We start from the raw sequence: 21,027 nt of genomic DNA, 5'->3' as shown, positions 1-21,027 counted from the left end.
GTTGAGCCAGGGATGCCTGAAGCGCTGCTGTTCATTTTCTGGATAAGCACAGAAGATGCAAAGATAGTTTCCCAGATAAAAGTAGACCTGCTTTCCCATGATCGCTAAATGATTAGGTTGCCACTGAATCACATTGATAGGTAGACTGGAACTTACATTGCTAAGTAATGTGGTCATTTAGTGACAGTTTGAATTTTACAACCTTTTTTGGGGGGCACTAGATTCTAGATTCCCCCATTGACTGGGGAAGATCCCTGGGATTGCTGTACACAACAATCGCATGGTTCCAGGATGCCATCTCCCTTGTAAATATATGCCGATTATGAAACACTCAAACTTTGGTTATGATCTAAGTGCAAAGTTGTAAGAGTAAGGACTAGTTGTACAAGACATTATCGTAACTTCAAATGGGCAATAAACAAATGGTTGTAAATTGAGGACTTCCTGTAATTTATTCTGACTAGATGAACAAATACTCCTCATCTTAACTGGCTGAGTAATAACTAGCACTTATTTGTTTGTTTGTTTGTTTATTATATAAGTTTATATAACTGCCCAACTCACCCTCAGTGACTCCGGATGGCTTAGAAAGATAAAAGACATTCCAGGAAATTCTTTTTTTCTGTCTTTTCACAGCTTCTGTTGGCTTCCTCTTCTACTTCCACCAGTTTTTCCACACATATTAATTTTTTTCTTATCCATCAAATGCTTGCATCACTTGCCACAGTGTGAATTTCTTCTTGCTGATCATTGCCTCAGGAAAGCAGTTAGCTTTTATCTATATATCTGGTTTGTTGGTGGATTTTTTAGTCCTTGGTTTTCATAGTCACCATTTCCAGATTTGTAATTTGATGAAGTCTACATTTGTTTATCTTGCCTTTTCTCAATGTCCAACCCTACAAATAGTACTGGAAAAATAATTGCTTTAACTTTTCTGGTGTTCTGCAACCTAAAAATATTTTTTCCATTTATGATTTTGCTTAAGTGTGGTAATTCTCCTTAGCATTAACTTCCTTTTACATCTACAGCTTGTTATTCATCTTGATCAACTATGAGCCCAAGAAAACAAAATTATTTATTTGTTTTCTTAATATTCATCAACCTTTTTTCAACTGCCATTTTTAATTTCATGAACTTTTTCAAATTTCCTTGTTTGTAGCCAACAAAGTGATATTTTCTATGTATCTTAAAGTTTTAACTTTGATTTTGATGGTAGTTCCAGCCTTGTCATTCTGATATTTGCTGTTTGTGTTAAGCATCTTTTGTCTGATTCTCTTCTGATCTCTCAACCTCTCTGCTTTTCCAAATTTAATTCTTACAGTAACATCTTGTTCAGTGTGAAGATTCTTCAAAATAATAAAATATTCTGGTGGGCTCATTAGCCTTCATACATTTCATATTCTAATATCACTTACATGGTTAAAGGCCTTGTTGTAGTTAAGGATTCAAGATAAACCTCTTTGTATTCTCTTGCTCTTTCCATTATCTTACGTTAACTCTCTGATCTTATGTTTCTCTGATTTTCTGAAACTGGGCCTCTTGATCTGACAATTATTTCTCCTCTTATGGATCTATTCTCCTTATGTAAGATCTTAATCAAAACTTTAAATAAAAAATTAATCAATACATATTTTATAATTGTATTCTTTTGCAACTGTGGTGGCACTCACAAAGTGGAAAGAAGAGAGATAATTGGGGAAATCACAAACTGAATGAACAGGCAAGATGGCAAACAGGAGCAGAGGAGATTTTACAAAGAATATGAACTAGAGAACAGCAGGGAGGAACATTCTGACTGCCCATCTCCACAGCCTATTAATCAGGGAATGGGACAACTTACCACAGCCAACTCACTGCGGCCAACTTGCCATGGCAAAGTCGCCATGGCCAACTTGCCACAGCCAACTCGCTGTGGTACAACTCACTGCAGGACAATTTAACAATTCTATTTAATTATTTTAAAAAAAATAAAATTTATTTTAATTTTTACCATTTACATTTCATTCTGTTCTTTCTTTTGCATCTTTTCTTTAATTATTCTTTTCATAATTTCTTCGATATTAGTGTAACTTTTGTCCTGCAATAAGTTGTCCTATAGAGAGTTGGCCATAGAGAGTTGTCCCACAGCGAGTTGGCCGTGACAAATTGGCCATGGCGAGTTGGCTGTGGTCAGTTGGATGTGGCAAATTGTCATAGACCCTATTAATCAAGCTAAGTTTATCTATTGGGCGAGGAAGGCAGAGTTTCAGCTTCTCTAAAAGAAAAACATGGGAACTATATTTTTAGTCAAGTAATTTGTAAAGAATATAAAAAATACAAAGTTACTAACAATAACTAGCATAAAAGTAGAAAACCAGCAAGGAGAGTGTGCACTCCAGCTTATTTCATAGATTGTCAAGTGTATAGAGCATTTTGCCATATGGGCATAAGTTGTGGGTTTTTGCTTGGTATAAAGAGCTCCTGATTTTGAAGGAACAGGTCTGTTTCCTTCAAATCAAGGTGACTGAGCTGAATATATTTAGACGATCACAGTAATAGATATATGAGACCTTTTGAGCTAAGATACCTTTATTCCTTTCTAGGATAACAGCTAATTTACTGTGAGTTAGAACATGACTTTTGAGAAACAACAGTACCATTTCAAGAATAAAGGCAGCACAATCAATGGGTGATAAATCTTTATTATCTCATACCAGGTATATTCCTCTGGGAAGGTGAGAGATCTTTTGGTGGTAGGTAGATCATTAAAATACAGATATTATGCTTTGTAAAACTTACGTAGATTCAACAAGAATATATTTTTGGAAATTATTTTGGCTATAACATTAACCAAGGTGGATTTTGCCTACTTTCTAGTATATCAATGCAATTATCTACAGAGTTGGGTTTTTGTGATTTCTAGTAATTATATCAAATATTATTTACATTTCCAAAAATATTTTTAAATATTTAGAAATAAATACATTGAAACTTTAGAAGAAATTGTTCTAATATTAATAGATGGATTGAAATTCCATTAAGTCTGTGGAGTAAAACTGATGCTGTTGAAAAGAACATGTTCCTTTATCTGATTGATGACCTGAGAGGTATCCCAATGTTAATTCCAAATAAATATTTTCTTATTGATCTCAGAAATTGCCATGACCTTAGTGGAGATAAGTAACTTTCCAGCCAGACCCATGGAGGATAATATTCTACTAAATTTTCATTCCAGATATTATGTGTGACAATATACATGCTCAGTGACAATTCTGCACGCAGAAAAGGCATCTTACTTTTAGAGTATGTGCAGTGAGAAATATTTGGGATTTACTGGATCACAGATTAGATTCTGATACTGAAACTAATTAATATTTAACTCTTTGGAAGAATTCTACTTTAAAAATAAGTGGTACACGTTTTAATAGAAATTATGGGCAGAAACTCAGAGGGTCCCCCTTTTTTGTATTCTTTTTGGCTGTTTGTTGTTCAGGGGTTTTTATAATTAATTAGCTTTTTAGTAATTCATTGTTTCATAATTTATTTTTGCATGGTTTATTTTTTATAATCTTTCTATAATATTGGAATTGGTGGCTATGACAAATCTATTGCAACAACAACAATTAAAGGAGAGAGAAAAAATTGATTTGCCTGGTATGCTATAAATGTTGTTATGTCACATGCTATTTAAATAAGCTGTCACATAGAAGAAGAAGAAGCAGTAATTTATGCTTGTACAATTGGAATTGTAGTTGATCAGTCCTGGAAGTCAAATTTAGCCTACTAAGTAAGCCATGAGTTCATGGGTAAAGATAACAATCATGGAATAAAAAGAAGACAAAACTTCTGTGGAAAAGGGTGATGTCAGAAACATTTGAAAAAAGGATATAATGTATAGGTGTTCTCCTACTGTTAGAAGTCTTCAAACAAGATGGAAGAATTAGAGGACTTGGTTGTAAATAAAAATATATAATGGAAAGCTATAAGAAGTTGGTGGTATAGAGAGAATCAAAGAATACACATATTTTTGGAGACAAACGTTATAAAAAGAATATGAAGGTAATGTTGCTTTTTATACAAAGCATAGTATTGTTGCTTGAAAAGTATTGTAGACATATCTGCAGGAAGAAGGGTAGGGGCTGGATGACAAAAGACATGCCATAAACCTACTCCTTTGGAAATGCAACATGACAATGGTGCAATGCACTTCTTTGTCATTGTGATGAAAGCAGTGAGTTTCTTTGACTGCATAAAATCATGGAAAAATGAAAGGCCAGATTCTTTCACAGAATACCCTGTGCCAAGGTCAAAGATCCCTTAGCTCATATGGTATGGAATACTTATTTTACTATTTTAGTTCAAAACTCCCTCTAATTTATTAATTCATTAAGTTTTTATCTGCTATTTTCTCTTTAGGAGTTTAAGACAGAGAACATAATACCTTTCTATACTTCTGTTCCTAAAAATTAACTGTGTAATGTAAGTTAGACTGAGAGGTCTAACTTACAAAGTTCAAAATCACACAATAAATTTTCAAAGCCTTCATTTTGCATAATGTTTGTCCTAATCACCCTTCTGTTAGCTTTTTGTATTAAATGTATTAAGGAATTTTAATGCATACTTTGAATAGTCATTGTATTAACTTCATATACTTAATACAGAATAACAGAATAGGAACCTTGGAGGTCTTTTAATCCAACCCTCTGCTTAAGCAGGAGAACCTATACAATTTCAGACAAATTCCCTTTTTAAAAACCTTTAGTGATGGAGCACCCACCATATTTGAGGAAAGCCATTCCACTGATAGTTCTCACTGTCAGGAAATTTCTCCTTAGTTTTAGGTTGGATCGCTCTTTGATACGTTATCGTTAGTTACTTCTTGTCCTGCTCTCACGGACTTTGGAGACCCTCTCTTCTTTGTAACAATTCCTCAAATATTGGAAGACTATCATATCATCCCTAGCCCTTCTCTTTGGTAGACTGCAGTATATATACCCAATTCCTCAACCATCCATCATATATTTTAGTCTCCATCCCCTAATCATCTTTGTTGCTCTTCTCTGCACTCTTTCTAGAGTCCCAACATCTTTTTTGTATCATGGTGACCAATACTAGACATAGTATTCTAAGTGTGGTTTCATCAAAGTAGTATAAAGCTGTACTAACACTTCACATGACCTTGATACCATCCCTCTATTGATGCAAATCTACGACTTCAAGTATAGTCACTTCACATGATGATGATGATGATGTCATCTAGTAGTATTGTGCTTGCTTCAAAAATAAGTCCACTTGAACAATTACAGCATTTACCCATTTTTCACTGAAGCAGTCCACTGTTTTCAAGATTTTGCAAAAGCCTGCAAAAAGAGTATGTTAAAAGTTGCATTTTTTTCCAGTTTTGTGCAGAAGCTTGATAAAAAATTAGTTACTTCCAAAGAGATGGTATACGCTTGTGCTTCTGCAAAATTTTTCACTTTTGATGCATTCAGGCCCTATCATCTCAACTACATTTAATCAGGCTAGATGATTGTTCCACAAAATGATATGGAGAGCACTTTATCACTAGTATTATTTCACGGCTGATTTTATTGATGTTAGTAATATATTCTTTTTTAGTTACTTTTGTAAGTCACCTTAAGAGGGTTGTCAACATTTTAAATAAACTGTTTTGTGGAAATGAGGTAAATTATTTCCTCAAAAGACTCAATATCTACTAAAATCTTGGTTTTTAAAAAGGAGAGACACTCATTCACGTGATGTAAAGATGCTTCAGATCACAGTAAAATTATGTCTTCTTTGCCAAAAGGGAGGGCATAGATCAAAAGTCAAGATGGTGAACATGACAATACATGAAAAGATGTGATTTCAATCATATTTTAACAACTACCATTTATTTTTTGATCACCATCCCACAAACAAGCTGTTCCATTATCAGGTTTTCAATTCTTCTTTTTCCTCATTATTCTTTCCAGTTTAATATTACTCTTACTCATTTTTGGGTTTTCCCCCCCAAAATAATAGTCTAGAAACCATTCACCTGGTCTGAAAATTTCCAGTTATTTAGGGAAGTTGCTTTTTACACGATATTAAATATTTTTAGACATATTTTTATTGTACCGTATGTTTCTTTGCTGCCCAGAGTTTTAGATCCCACTTGAATACTAGTAAATGTTACAGCTTTTTTTTCTTTTTTCTGTTTTTTCTGCATGCCAGTTCCTAAGTTGTTGTTGTTGTTGTTTTAAAGCCCATCAGGGTTTGTTATGTTAAAAGCAGGTAAAATGGCTTGTGCTAACAAAGAAAAATGTTGTTGTCAAAAGTAGAGTAAGAAATCTTGTGTTTTTTTATTTGGAGCCTTCTCTTTCTAATAGACACTATGTATAATGTACGGCTGGGTTATTTTTGCATCAGTCTATCCATATTGCATGTGCTTATCCATGCTGCAGTTTTATGTGCTTCTAAATGATGATGTACAAGTAAACAAATAAATACTCCCTTAGCTTTTAGGACTTGTACAGTATGTGTGTTGCATGTGAGTACCTTCAAGTCTGTTTTTGACTGCTAGAGATTGCTTGGACCAATTCCAGCATTTTTCTTGTCAAGGTTTTCTTAAGTTGCCATTGCTTTCTTCCTAGGGCTGAGAGCCAAGACCAGCCAACTGACTCATGTCTAAAGCAGAACTAGAATTTATGGTCTCCCAATTTCTAATCTGATGCCTTAACCACTACAAACAAACTTATATCCATCCTAATACTATATTAGAAGATTGTTTTTTCATTAATTTAGGCACTTTTTAAAATGCATCCTATACTAGATTATTGCCTATACAAAATAGCAAGTACACAATAATCTTTAATGTGCATTCTGTCTGCCAATGTCTTCACTCCTTAGATCAGAGGTAAACAGCAATCAAACAAGGAAATGACAACGAGACTCTATTGTTAAAAAGCACCAGGCAACTCTTGCTATTGAAGTTCACCAAACGTGGATCTTGATAGATGCCTTATTACTTTTTTGACATATAGCTTTCTTCTTTAGAGCTTCAGAGAAAGAATAAATCTCTCAAACCAATGTTCATTCCTTGATCTAACCTAAAGATGGTGAAGGAGAAGGCACTCATAAATTGTTTGCTATCAAGAAATTTAGGCCCTTAAGAATAAACAATTATCTATTATTATTATTATCTTGAGTTGAGCTGCTCCAGCAACCAGCTGTGTTGAAATATGTCTTTGCTTCATTAAGATTTCAATGCAGTTAATTCTTAAGAAGTTTTTAAGCAGATAAACACAAAGTACATGTAATTGACCAATAACTGAAAATTGTTTGAAATTGATCATATTAAAAACAACTGTAAAAATGCAAGTAACATTTTTACAAATAAAAAATATAAAAATTCATGTTCATTTTTTTCTAAATATGAAAATATATTTAATATTAAATGATTTTAAGAAAGATAATATATCCTTATATTTTGTGAATCAGCTGTTTATCTATGCTTACTATAACTCTAAGAAAACCATTGTAAATACTGTTTTAGAATTTAGTTAGCAATGTTTCCCCCCCCTACAAAATACTGCATGGGTTATGTATGCCTTTGTTCTCTGATGAATCAATGCTTTCAAGAGAGCAATACTTGATCAGGTTGCCATCTTTTTTAATGCGGGCATTAGATCAGCACTGGCAAATCTGTATAGATTGACCATGGATGCTGGTCTAATATTAAATGCTTGGATAAAGTTCATTGCTTTTGCATCAGTTCAACTGTAAGAAAGACAAAGGACCTAATTGCTGTGCATCTCAGTCAATTCGCTTTTCACACAATTTTATTATACAGTACATATGATCCCAACTGATGGAATGACGGGATTTTTCTGTTCTCCTTTCCACCCTTGATTTTGAGTGTTATTTTAAATCTTGATTTCCCAATAAGCCTACAAAAAGTTTAATTAATAATTAATTAGAAATAATCTTAGAGAAGCATTTCATGAATCCCAAATTACAAGCTATCTGGTTTCAACTCACTAGATGTATGCTGTTAATAATTATTATATTGTCTACATTAACATAAACAAAGATATATTTATGCCAAATACACTTACATCCAGGGTATCAACTTTGCTATTTTTGCTTTAGAGTTCCTAGGTATCATAATATGCCATGGTATATATGGTATATATATATATGAATGAAGTAAATATATATATATATATATATATGAATGAAGTAAAATATATCATAGTGTTGTACACAAATCTTTAATGTAGCATAACATGCATTCTAAAATGTTGTCTGGATTTAATTCCTAATACAGAAATTATATTATATTGGATCACCTGTATAACATTATGAATGTCCCATAACTATAAATCATATGGCAGGTAATTATGGGCTTAGTTTACATGTTTAATTGTTTTAGGATACTTATTTCTACTAGGATTATTTTATACTATGAAATTCTTTATCTTTCAGCTTGATCTGTAACCAATTTAATATATTTAATCAGCCAGGTTCTCAAAAACATATTGTCTTCCTACCAATAGTAGACATTAGTTGAAGAGTTTGTGTTGTTAAGAGTCTGAAAGCTGGAAGTGTTATAACTCAGCAACCTTAATAAAACTGTTAATTTAAGAAAGCACTTTTCATGGGTAATAAAAAGTATTTACTGCTCAATAATTCAGAAGGTGATAGGAAAACTGCTAATCTCTAATAGCATTCAATTACTAAAGTTAGGCAGGGAACATGAAAAAGGATAAAAAGGGATAGTGGCAAACCACTACCATAATGTCAGAAAAATAATATGATTGTGTCTGGATTAGCATCAGATGTAAAACTTAAGAATGTATTTTTGTTTAAAAGTTGGAATAATTCTAATTGTTCTATTATTTTCTCCTAATAATAATTCTATTATTCTAATAAAACAGAAAATACTAAGATTTATATGAAAAGGATTATATGTTTCTTAACAATGAAGTGATTTAAATTCAGAAATGGTTTTGAATTTAAGCTTGCATAACTTTTATTTTTTTAAATGGAACTTTTTTATTTAGAAATGGTGATGAATAATTAGAGAGATACTTTTACAATACAAATAATTTAAGAAAAATGGCTAAAATACTGTTATGTATTTATGTAGGGTGACTAGCTTCTCACTATTTATGCAACTTTATTACAATGAGACATTTAATTATAAATGATAGATTGAGCACTTTTTCCTGAGATTCTTTTGTTTCAAAGTTGGCTTAATTAGGTCAATATGATCCAATTAAAACTTTGGACAAGAAAATATATATACTACAATACATCTGTATTGTATGCCCCCCCCATTCTTTTTGGTCAAAGCTTTCTGATGAACTAGATAAGGTAGCTTAGGGATTCATGCCCTCCTTGGCTGCTTTAGATAACTTGGGGAATGCATGTTGCTGCTATGTGGGAATGTCCTGAGGGACGAGGTGAAGAGATACTGCATAGGGAAGGAGAGACTAAGAGGGCAAAAAGCCAGAGTTGCTTAATAGTCAGAGAAAAAAATTAGGAAGGAGCCATCCTAATTGATTAGGTTATAAAAGAAGATGGCAGGAGATTTGTACTTTTAGACTTACAATATTCTATTAAAAGTAGAACTAGCCTGTCTGGTTTATCTGGGAAGGTTGACAGTAACTGATAAGTCATACCAGACATCCTAAAAGAGGAGTTGGGATGTTCCCTTCAGCTATAAACACCCTTCATGGTCCTGCCTATCAGCAACATTTTGTATCACTGACTTTAGTACATTCCTCCTCCCCCTCCTCCTCCTCCTCCTCTTTATTATACAATAACATAATTAAATACAATAATAGAGAAACCACCTGTGAGATTTGAGAGTTCAGTTATATTTTTCAATAGTTTTGATTTTCTTTTAAGCAGGCATACCAATTGGTTGTGGTAAGAATGAGTGTCTAATATGTGTTCCCTTGGAAACTTCCACAGGATGGAATTCTATCATCTTTACTTTTTTAATATTTACCTGAAACTCATTGAGAACTTATCTATAGAGTTGAGATGAGAAGCTGATACTCAGGTGTATATCTCCAAACCAGGCCAGACTGGAGATGCTGTGAAGATTTTGACCCAGTGTCTAAAGCAGGGGTGTCAAACTCAATTTCATTGAAGGCCGCATCAGCATTGTGGTTTCCCTCGGGGGGCCGGGTGGGCATGGCCTACTGTGGCTAGGGTGGGCACGGCCTACTGGGTGGGCATGGATGGAGTGGGTGTGGCCTACTGGGTGGGCATGGCCAGCTCTACATCGTTCATGTCAAGAGTGCCTGTGGGGGCCTGGGCAGGATTGGGACAGACCTGAAGGTCCCTGGCAGAAGAGGGTGGGACCAGGGCAAGCGCCAAGGCATGTTCCACTGGAAGAGCCTGCTGAAACCCCTCCCCTGGAGCCCATCAAGCCGGATATGTGAATTAGGCGAGGGCCATTTGCTGGCCACTTCCAGGCGATGGTGCATTTCTTCATTCCTCACAAAGGGTGACACCTCCCCAGTGCGCACCCAAGGGGTGGGGCTGATGCAGCAGGGGTTGGTCTCTTGCTGTTTCCAGATGGCCTTGTGGAGCTAAAACTGAATGCGTTTCAGCATAGATGGCCACCACAAAATTGTACATTGGCTCCCGGGCAGCCAGGGCCAGGGCCAAGGCAGCGGGGGCCATTCCCTCACTGTTTCCAGGATGGCTTTGTGGGCCACATGAAACCATGTCATGGGCCGCATCTGGCCCCCAGGCCTTGTGTTTGACATGTCTGGTCTAAAGGCTGTAGGAACCTGGATAGGATGAAGCAGCCTGAAATTTAAATATAGCAAGACAGGGTTGTTATTCATCCAGAAACCATTTCAAACTAGAACCACTGTAAAGCAATGCTTCTGATCTCTAACCCCTGCAGAAGGATAGCATAGTTTGGGTGATGAAATAGGACCAGAGAGCTCTATCTCCCCATTCAAGTGCTGATAAAAGATACCAATGCCATTTTGAGACCAATGCCATTTTGGTTCCACATCTTGGTCTAAATCCTGACTGAAAAGGGTCCATATGATCTGTATCCTCTAGATCTCTCTGCAACAATTCACAACATTCATTCCCAACAATATCTTTAAAAAGAAAAGGTGGAGATCAGGCATTAGATATCAATGCTGTTGGTTCAGAGAAAGCCTCTTCAAAAGTGGGTGCACCACAGCATATTAAAAGGCAACCAGAGCAATATCCTTCAGGACAGAGATATTATTAACTTCCAGGATTTAATTATTTACATCTTCCTGACAACCCACAGGAATGAAAAAGAACAAGAGTTTAGACCAGGCATGTCAAACTGCATCACACCAAAACAGTGCCCACCCCATTGCCTGCAATGGGGAAAAAGTCGTGATATATCGCGTGACATCACGTGACATCTCAAATTTGTCATGCCTGGTTTAGACTCTGTTTGGTGAAGGTCATGACATAAACCCTTTATTCATTTCCTCAAAGCTAATTAACCTGAAATGTATTAAAGTAGAAGATTTTTCTCTAGTTCCTTTATCAAACTCTGGTAACATGAAGTCAAGATTTGGTGCAGATGAGTAAACTGATTAAGTGTTGAGCAAAATCATTGTGATGATAGAATGATAGAAGTTGCTAATTAGTCCTCCTTAAAAGGGAACAAGTAACTTTAAATAGGGCCACTGGGTATCCTGCAATTTCAATGAAAAATGAGAATATTTGTTTGCCTTTATCTCCACAGGATAGATGCAAATACGAGTTCTTACCCATATAATGTGCTCCAGATGTTGTTTTTGTCACCATCTCTTGAAGCTTTTCTGTAAAGCAGGAAACAATCTGAAAACTGATAAGAGAACGATGAGGAAGCATTAAAGAATTCTACACTGTAATAAGATGGAAGAATAGCATGGAAAGTCCAAAACAGCCCAAGCATTAAGGTTCTGTATTAAGACTGGGGATGGTACACCTGCCAGAAGACTATTGTCATAATCTTGCATGAAACAAATAAAGCAAATGCTAATAAAGTTGCAGTCACCTCTGCCTGCTTATTGCTGCCAGACTCTACAAATATTCATCAAACGAATGATGAATGAGAATTAGTGATCCCTTCAGTAAGTTCAATAAATTATTAAAAGCTGATTATTAACATTCTGAGGTTGTAAGTGAAGGAAACTCTGATGATCTGAGAGACAAATGGAAAAGGCACAATAGATTATGGGAACAATGACCGGTTTAATGCATGACAATCTCTTTCTTAATTTAGCTTAAAGCAATGGCAGAACATCCCAGAGAAAATGCTAATACTTGGATCATGAATCATGGTTCCTAAGAAAATATATAATAGATTTTAAATAATAGGATCAAGGATTTTTAAGTGGATATCCCAGGGATTGTAACCTGCTCTACAATAATGCAGAAAAAGGAGAAAGTAAACATTTTTTAAAACAATCAAGCGCAGTGAAAAAACAGCAGTGTCAAGCACAAGGACTTGACCTCTAAAATATGAGTCAGAGTTCTTTTTAAAAAGTGTTGCCTCAGATAAATGGCCCACTCCCAAACCTGATTGATTCTAAGCATTAGAAGATGAAGAATCACCCATCTCAGAGAGTTTAGATAAATAAAGAAACAGAGACACAGGGTTATAACTTGAGCAAAAAGATGGATCAAAAAGAGTTTCTTCATCAAAAAATAAAGAAGACCATCCTTAAAAGAGTCTGAACAAGAAGCAGGATTAAAGAACAGTTTGTTAAATGAGTAACATAGGACCAAAACCAAAACAGAAGAATACAATAAAGGAAGAATGGAATAGCATTAGTAGTGTAAAGAAGAACCCTCCACAGTTTGTTAAATATTTTTTTCCTCTGAAAAAGAGATAAATTCAAAGGCAGAAGAAGTAGAAGAACATTGAATATTCTGAATTTTAAAAGGAAAGTTGGTTACCAGTTCTTTCAGACACATTGAAGGGATGAAGCAGAAACTGGAACAATGTTAACAATCAATATCAAACTTAAAACATCTGTTTAGCACTAAAGTTATGGTGTTTCAAGCTAGAGACATTTTAAACTAATTATTTTCCACATTTATACCTTTTAATCCAGGAGGTAACACTGAAATCAGCAGAACAGTATTAGGGAAAAAACTATCAGGAGTTCTTTATTCACAAAAAAAGAGATACCAAAAAATAGTATTCTGATTGTAGGATTCAAATCCCAGAATGTTGCTTAATTAACTGCTATACTCACAAAGGCATGCTTTAATATGGAACAATATCATATATTGGCTTTGTGTAAGAAATGATCATTCTTTCAGTTCAAATGATTAAATGCCTTTTATTTTATGCACAATGAGAAATGTATTTGAAAGTTTTCATAGGCTCTTAACATTAATCATAGCTATGAAAGTGAGAAAATGAAAGAAGACAAAAGATAAAATTTTTATCAAAAGAAAAAACCCATCGTTCTTAAGTAGTTAGGCATTTATCCACAACCTATTTAAAATTCTGAGAATAACTCAGTTATTGTATTCACATATTGCACTAACCTATATGGTACTTCTATTGTTTTTTACTTAGTCTATTTTGCAAAACCAGTCATTTGCTTTATCTATCATGGTTTATATCCTAGAATTAAGTATTAATACTATTGTGGCATGCTTCATTAATAACAGTTAAAGAAATTATTGCTTAGTGTGTATTAATGTAGCCCATTTTGTACTAAATTTGAGCCATTCTTTTCAGTGAAGAAACAATCCAATGAATGTTTATCTACATTCCAGTTAATCAAATAGTGTTCATTTCTACATAAATATTTTTATAATTCCTGCCATGGAAATTTTGATTTTATTTACATATACTACTTAAATAGAAATTTTGATTTTATTTACATACAGTATATTACTTACAGTATAATACTATTTGTACCTAATTATTAATAATTAATAATCACTTTATATGTTTGTATATATTTATTATATAGACACACACACTCATAAAAACTTCACAATATAAACCAAAAAATATTTTGTTAATATATTTTTGTATAATGTGAATCCATTGTACAAATACATATATTTGTGAATTATGAAAACTGGGTTGTTATGAATAAGCCATTGATCGAGGCTTAATGTTAAGTGCAAATTCAATTAATTGGGTTTATATGTTGCAAATATTTTTTCTCTTTAAGTGAATAACAGTTTAAGTGATACGTAGCAGTTTCTGATTATTTAGCAACATATATATGAAACAAGTAGCAATATAATTTAAAATTATAATTGGACTGGATTATTTTGTGAATATCATAAAACCACATCACATTTCAAATAATGTTTCTGTATAGCTACATATTTCATCCTTAAAAGCACTTGCCATTCTCTATTATACTGTAATAAAGGACAAGGGGAAAAAAACCAGGGGTCTTTGGTGCTCTTTGAGTTTGGTTGTTTTCTTGCCGATGTTTCATTACCCAAACTAGGTACTGTGTTTCCCCGAAAATAAGATCTGGTCTTATATATTTTTTTTGCCTCCAAAAGAGGCAGTAAGTCTTATTTTGGGGGGATGTCTTATTTTTTCCCAATACATGCCTTGCCTTGTGGTGGCAGCACCAACAGCCCCATCCAGCAGGAGCCCGCGGGGCTGCTGGCCCACTTCTGTGGCCACTTGTGGCTACTCATGGCAGGCTGCATGGCTCACCATACTGTGCCACCATGAGGCGAGGCAGGTGGAAGAGGGGGTGGAGCTGCCTCAAGCACCCCACAAGCACCCAAATACTTTTTGCCTAGAGAGAGACTGGAAGCTTTGTCTGCTTGCAAAAGGGGCCCTTAGAAACCGAGCGATTTGCTCTATCTCCAAGCAACTCATTTGCAAGCAGATGAAGCTTCCAGTCTCTGTCATTTCTCTGTCCAGGTGAAAAATGTTTGGGTCTGTATGGACTTTGGAAATGGAGTGCTCCATTTCCAAATGCCCCACGGGCGCCCAAACATTTTCACTCAGAGGTGTGCTTACAAATGGGGCACTTGGGATCAGGGCTGATCGCTCCATTCCCACGTACCCCATTTGCAAGCTGACAAAGCTTCCAGTCTCCCTTTGGAGAAAAAGTGTGTGGCGTGTCTGGATTGCCTGCCTTCCCCTGCCTCTACCTCCACGCTCGGACTTATCTGCACTGTGCCAAGGGGCCAGTGGGCTGTGGTTGCTGCTAGATATCTTCAGCTCCCACATGCTTATTTTTGGGATAGGGCTTATATTAGGCCCACCCCAAAAAATCAGACTAGGGCTTGTTTTGGGGGAGGGTCTTATTTTTGGGGAAACACACTAATATCATCAGTGATATTTGGGTAATGAAATGTCAGCAAAAAAACTCAAGAGCATCAAGGACTTTTCATTTCAACCCTGAGCTACAAATATTCTCCTTTATTAGAAAAACAAACAAGCAGCTCAATTTTTTTTTTCACAGCAATTTGAAATTATGGAATTTTTTTCAGGGATGCATATTGATCTAGAATCTTAAAAGTGATGTGATTATTTTCAGATTCCCAGATTATCTCTGGATTATTGAAATGATGTACATGAAGTGACATAAATATGGACTGTATGTTAACATTAGTATGTGTCTTCCAATATAAGAACTTTTAAGGCCTGGTGGTACAGTGGTTAGAATACAGTACTGCAGCTTAATTCTGCTGACTGTCAGCTGCTAGCAATTTGATCCTCACCGGATCAAGGTTGAGTCAGCCTTCCATCTTTCCAAGATCAGTAAAATGAGGACCCAGATTGTTGGGGGCAATATGCTGACTCTGTAAACTGCTTAGAGAGGGCTGTGAAAGCACTGTGAAGCGGTATATAAGTCTAAGTGCTATTGCTACTGCTATTTAGGGTATCCTTTAAAACTATGAAGTATGAAGATTTAAGATGGATAAAAAGAAATACTTCTTTATGTAATATATAAACTGTGGAATTTTCAGCCATCAGTTTAGGTAATTTAGGTAATAGCTAATTTAGAAAGTTTTAAAAGGTGAATTAATGGAAGATTGGCTTTTGATTTTTTTTTTGCCTCTGAAATCACATGGACCATACTTTAAATACTAAAGGAAGATCCATAACTCTCTGTGTTACCTAATGCAGCTGGTTAGGTCCTGGGACATACCAAATGTTGGGATTAAATGATTCATTGGCCTAATTAATTATATTCTTGGTATAATTATATATTATTTAGAAAATATAATAATAATAATAATATTAATACTTTTATATTTATTACCGTATATGCTAGCGTATAAGATGACTTCCGGAAGTGCTAAAATCGGCGCCAAAGACGGGGGTCGTCTTATACGCCGGGTTGCCTAATACGCCGGCATATACGGTATATTTTATTATCTTGAACGGCTTTCACACTTCCTTCTACAAATTTTTGCATTGTAACACATTATCAAGAACAAAATGAAAAATCTGAGACTTGATAAATATTTCAAAGTTGCATTTATTTCTTGTTTTGGATTATGTATCAAGTTAATCTTGAATCTTTGCAACCACATAGAAAGACCCAGGTCTCCTAACAATATATCTATTTGCTGCAACTGAGTCCATCTACCTTGCTGTTGGTCCTCTTCTTCTCTTTCCTTTCACCATTCTGAACATTATAGAAAAGAGAGTTGGGCCTTTACATAATAGAGCCAAAATACAACAATCTGAGCCTGTCACTTGTGCCTCAACAAGGAATGCTAGAAAGGCAGAAGCTATTCATTGTTAAATCTAAGATTGTTTGCTGTACTTGTCATTAGTTTACTCTTCATTTTATTTAACTTTAGTCCCATTTTTCATTATGATTCTTAATTTTCATTACTAGAACTTGCACATCATTTGCTTTTTCAGCTCTGAGACTAGTGACATCAGCAGAGCTTAGATTATTAACACTTCCTCCAGTGTTAATTTGAATAAGTAAGCAGGCCTCACACAGCTTTATTTCACTCCTTTGCTGACTTGGAGCTAGTCTATTCACCGTGTTCCAAATGGGCTGTGGAGTTCAAGTTCTTCCTGAATTGGACTATACTACTTCAAAATAGCCCTATCAACATCCTTCCCTGCAAAATGCTTAAAAACCCACCACTTTAGCCATCTGTTAAAACTTGCCTCCCCCTGGGCTCGGTCCCATTCCATATTTTTAAAAAGGTAACATTTGAAGCCAAAGAAATGTACTGAGTTTTTTAACATGCTCCATATTAAAACTGTAAGAAATGCATAGGGCATAATTGTAGCAACAATTTCTGGCTTCTTAATTGGTGAGTGCAAGTGGGTGACTGAAGTCTACCCCTTTTTACATGCATACAACGGATGTGATGTACATGTAGATGTCCCTACACAGCACCATTCTGACCTCATTACTGCAGCATTTTCAAAGCAACATAGCTGTGACAAAGATGGTGTTAGAATTCTCAAAACTCTAGCTTGTACTTTCTACTCATTCTATCCAAATTGCACCCAAGACTCACATTTTTATGGGGGACACAATGGGGGAGAGGACAGCATCAGTCTCAGATCAGTGAAGACACCTGTGGAAGGAAGTGGAGGAGGGATGCAACTGGAAATAGCAACATAACTCCAGGCTGCAAACTTGCCTGAAAAGCTGCACTGGGTGTGAAGCATTTGATTCCTAGGGGAACTATAAAGTGCTTTCTTAGATCTGTTAAATAGCTGGTCAGAAAGTTTGAAATTGAAGGGAAATCTCACCATCAAGTCAGGTGTCCTACTTATACAATAAAATAATACAGAATTGTTATGTAATAATTACAACTTGCTCCTTGTTTTTCCTTCCAGCTCTCCCCTCCTGAAAATTAGGGCAGCTTTCAAAAAACCGATGTCCCTTTGACAACATAATTATCAGCATTTTTAGAACCAAACCGTGGATTAAAAAGCCTCTTTAATTCATAACAGAAAACAGGGCGAGAGAGAGATACCGCAAGACGCCTTCTCCTCTACAAGCAACTAGATATGCTCCCTCTTCATCTGTTTTGGCGGATAGAAGCTGCTTTCGTGGTAAACCCCGCCACGAGGATAATGAATAGCTCCTCCCATAACCAAGACCGTAGGCAGTTTGGATTTGGGCGCTGCTTAATCCCTTTCGATCCCGGAGCCCTTGAAAAGGCGTATTGTTACTTTTTCCGTGCATGGCCCTGCCTTGTCGAACTGAAGCGCATTTCTTCTCCGAACAGCCTGAAGAACGTGGGGCACAATTGTTGTCTCCCTGCCTGCCTTTTATTTATGCAGAGGGTTTCTAACCAGTAGTCTTTAAATTAGAAACACAAAACGAGCTGGAGACCGACAAGATGCCTCCCTTACTACTTCCTCCCTTTTCTATAATGATAAGCGAGGGGGGAGCGGGGGAAAAGAGAGATGAGGTTGGAATAAGCAAGCAGGGAGGTCTGGCAGCGTGACGTTGCTCACAGCTACCAATCAGATCGAAAGTAACCCTTCTGCTCCACCCCTCGCTAGAATTTATGCCGCTGTCCTTTTCCAGGGCTAGCGGAATCTACCGATGCAAGGCGTGATGTAGGTCATATGGTGGGATTTATTGCAATTTAGGGGTAGCCGGTTCGAGAATATTTAGCTTCATTAGTTATTGTCTCCAGGCGAAACTGAACTTTACCTCACCATTTTGACGGCTTTATGTCAGATGGGCCATCATGACAGCGTGAATTAAATATAATATTACCTCCCATACACTTTGCTCGCTTGATATAGTCTAGCCCTGTTTTCAGGCGCAAAGCGATCCCCGCTCTATTGACTTTAGGAAACAACACAGCATTTTAAATAAACGAGGCATGGAAGTTCCTTAAAGAATGTTGGCGAATCAAAATATTTTTTTTTTGCTTCTATTATTTATGATTGAAGGTGTGATCGATCTGTCATTCCTGACATTCCTCGTTTCTATCATATAAACATTAAAGGAAACGTTAGTTTTTAGCCAGTTTTATTATGATTTAGATTTTAGCGTTCGCTGCAGAATGATCAGGGTGAATATACCTGAAGATTTTTTCCAAGTGGTCTACAGCTGAACCTTGAAACTGCACATTCGTGGCACGTTCTAAGTGATTTCGCACCTCTTCGTAGTTATCTGAGGATAAATTATATAAAATCCATGGGATTTACTTGTTTTCTGCTACATTATCGCTGGAAATAACTTCTTGGATTGATAACATAGTCCCAACATTTTAATTTGTGCCGAGACGCTCAAAAACAAGAGTGGTTCGGTGCTGATTACGGTGAGTAAAATATGAATAGCGAGACTTTTTAAAATGTTATTTCCAGCTATCCAATATGAAAGAATTTAAGCAACACATGTTTATTAATTTAAAGTAGAACTTTGGGGTTTGCTTCGCTCTCATTCCTTGAATTTCTATTAGCTGTACGGTAGCTCACTCATGACAGATTTCCGCCCCTCTTGTTTTATTCCAACTTAGTGATTCGCATATTAATTAATCACCTCCTTGCTGTGTGCCTCGGTTTCTACGATCTGCCTCTAGTCTAGAAGCAAGGAAGTTAGGGAGATTTAGACGTATCAGTGCCCTCGTAATAAGAAGGGATGAAGGCAAAATTTTGCGATCGTGCAGCTTCACAGAAGCGGACGGCTAATTTCAGATAACACTGAGAAAGAGAACGAAGGGCTTCAGAAAAGGAGCTGCTCGGTAGTGCTGGGGAAAACCCCTCACTTCCCAATGAATGGCGCCAGGGCTTTTAATTGACAGCATCGCGAAAACTTCCTTCCGTCCCATCAGCATCTTCGCTCCCCTTCCCAACAGGCCACTGGGGAAAACCCCCTCTTGTTGAGCTTTCCGGATCCGTCTTTCTCAGCGTCCGCTCCACCTGCAGCAAGTCGGTTGTTTCAAAGCGACACGCGGCTGAGCGGCCAGATTCCCCTGCCGCTGATCGGGGGGGGGGGGACGGCACTGGGAGAGAGAGGGGGGGGGGACGGCTGAAGATACCGAGCGCTCTGGCGCGTTAGTTCCAGGATTACGCCTGCAGGCATGGACAACGCCTCTAGATTGGGCAGCCAGGCGAAGAAGCGTCGCGGCCGCTGGCGACTCTAGAACGGGCTATTCTGGCTCCTTTTACGGGGATCTGGCACTGCTGAAAAGGGAATCGTAGCAGCTTTGGCTTCTCTCCTTTCTCTTCCTCCTCCACCAGCTGGAGCTTTGTTCTTTTTCGTGTTTGGATGTGCGCAGCGAAATATTCCGACCCCTCCGCCGTAATTCGGGTCTCTGAAAAAGCCATCCTTTCCTAGTTTTGAGATCTCCACAGACCGCAAGCGGATTCTCGCCCAGAGTGCCACCTGAGCCTCCATGCATTGGCTGCTCGTCTCCGAAGCAAAAGGATGGCTGCTTTTTCCGAAGCTTCCTTTAACTGAGCGGATGGGAAATATTTGGGAAAGAAGTTTCCTGAGGTGATTTGGAGGAGTTAAAAGTCCGCCGTTTTCAGCAAGAGGCAGCAGTCAGTAAAGTAAGTACTTCTGGTTATATTGTTACTAGGGGAAGCCCTGCCCTGTGTAGCGCATTTTGGTTTTGAAATGAATTTGGTTCTCTTGAGAGTGGAAAGAGATGGGAAGGCTCTGCCCCTGCATTAAACGCAGCCCATACATTTTGAGTGATCCTGGTCTTCGTTTGTAAAGTCTTTGATGCAATAAATGTGTTGTCCAGCTGAAAAGCAGATTATAGGTGCTTATGTTTCATTACCTTAACGTTGCCTGGAGAAACCAAGGTGCTCTAAAGGTGCAGAGGTGTGTGCTCCACACTTACCATTCATTAGGGAAGGAGACAAATCTACTGCAAATTAGACCAAACTCGGCACACGTGCAGCATTTGCTAAAATTCTCTTCTGCAGCTTTTCTTTTCTCTTAAATTCACATAGGCCAATTCTAATTGCCACTTTCTGTTGTCCTCATGGGCCAGCTCTGGTATGTCTGTCCATGTCTCTGGCATGCTCCCACATCAGGCCTTTGGTGCACACCTGCTCTGAGTGCATCGACTCTGTCTTTTCCATCATCTGGCCACAACATAATG

Source organism: Crotalus tigris, unplaced genomic scaffold, assembly GCF_016545835.1.
Source record: "Crotalus tigris isolate CLP2741 ecotype Arizona unplaced genomic scaffold, ASM1654583v1 scf7180000024506.7606697, whole genome shotgun sequence".
NCBI classification, from domain to species: domain Eukaryota; kingdom Metazoa; phylum Chordata; class Lepidosauria; order Squamata; family Viperidae; genus Crotalus; species Crotalus tigris.
Note: the sequence above shows the minus strand (reverse complement) of the source record.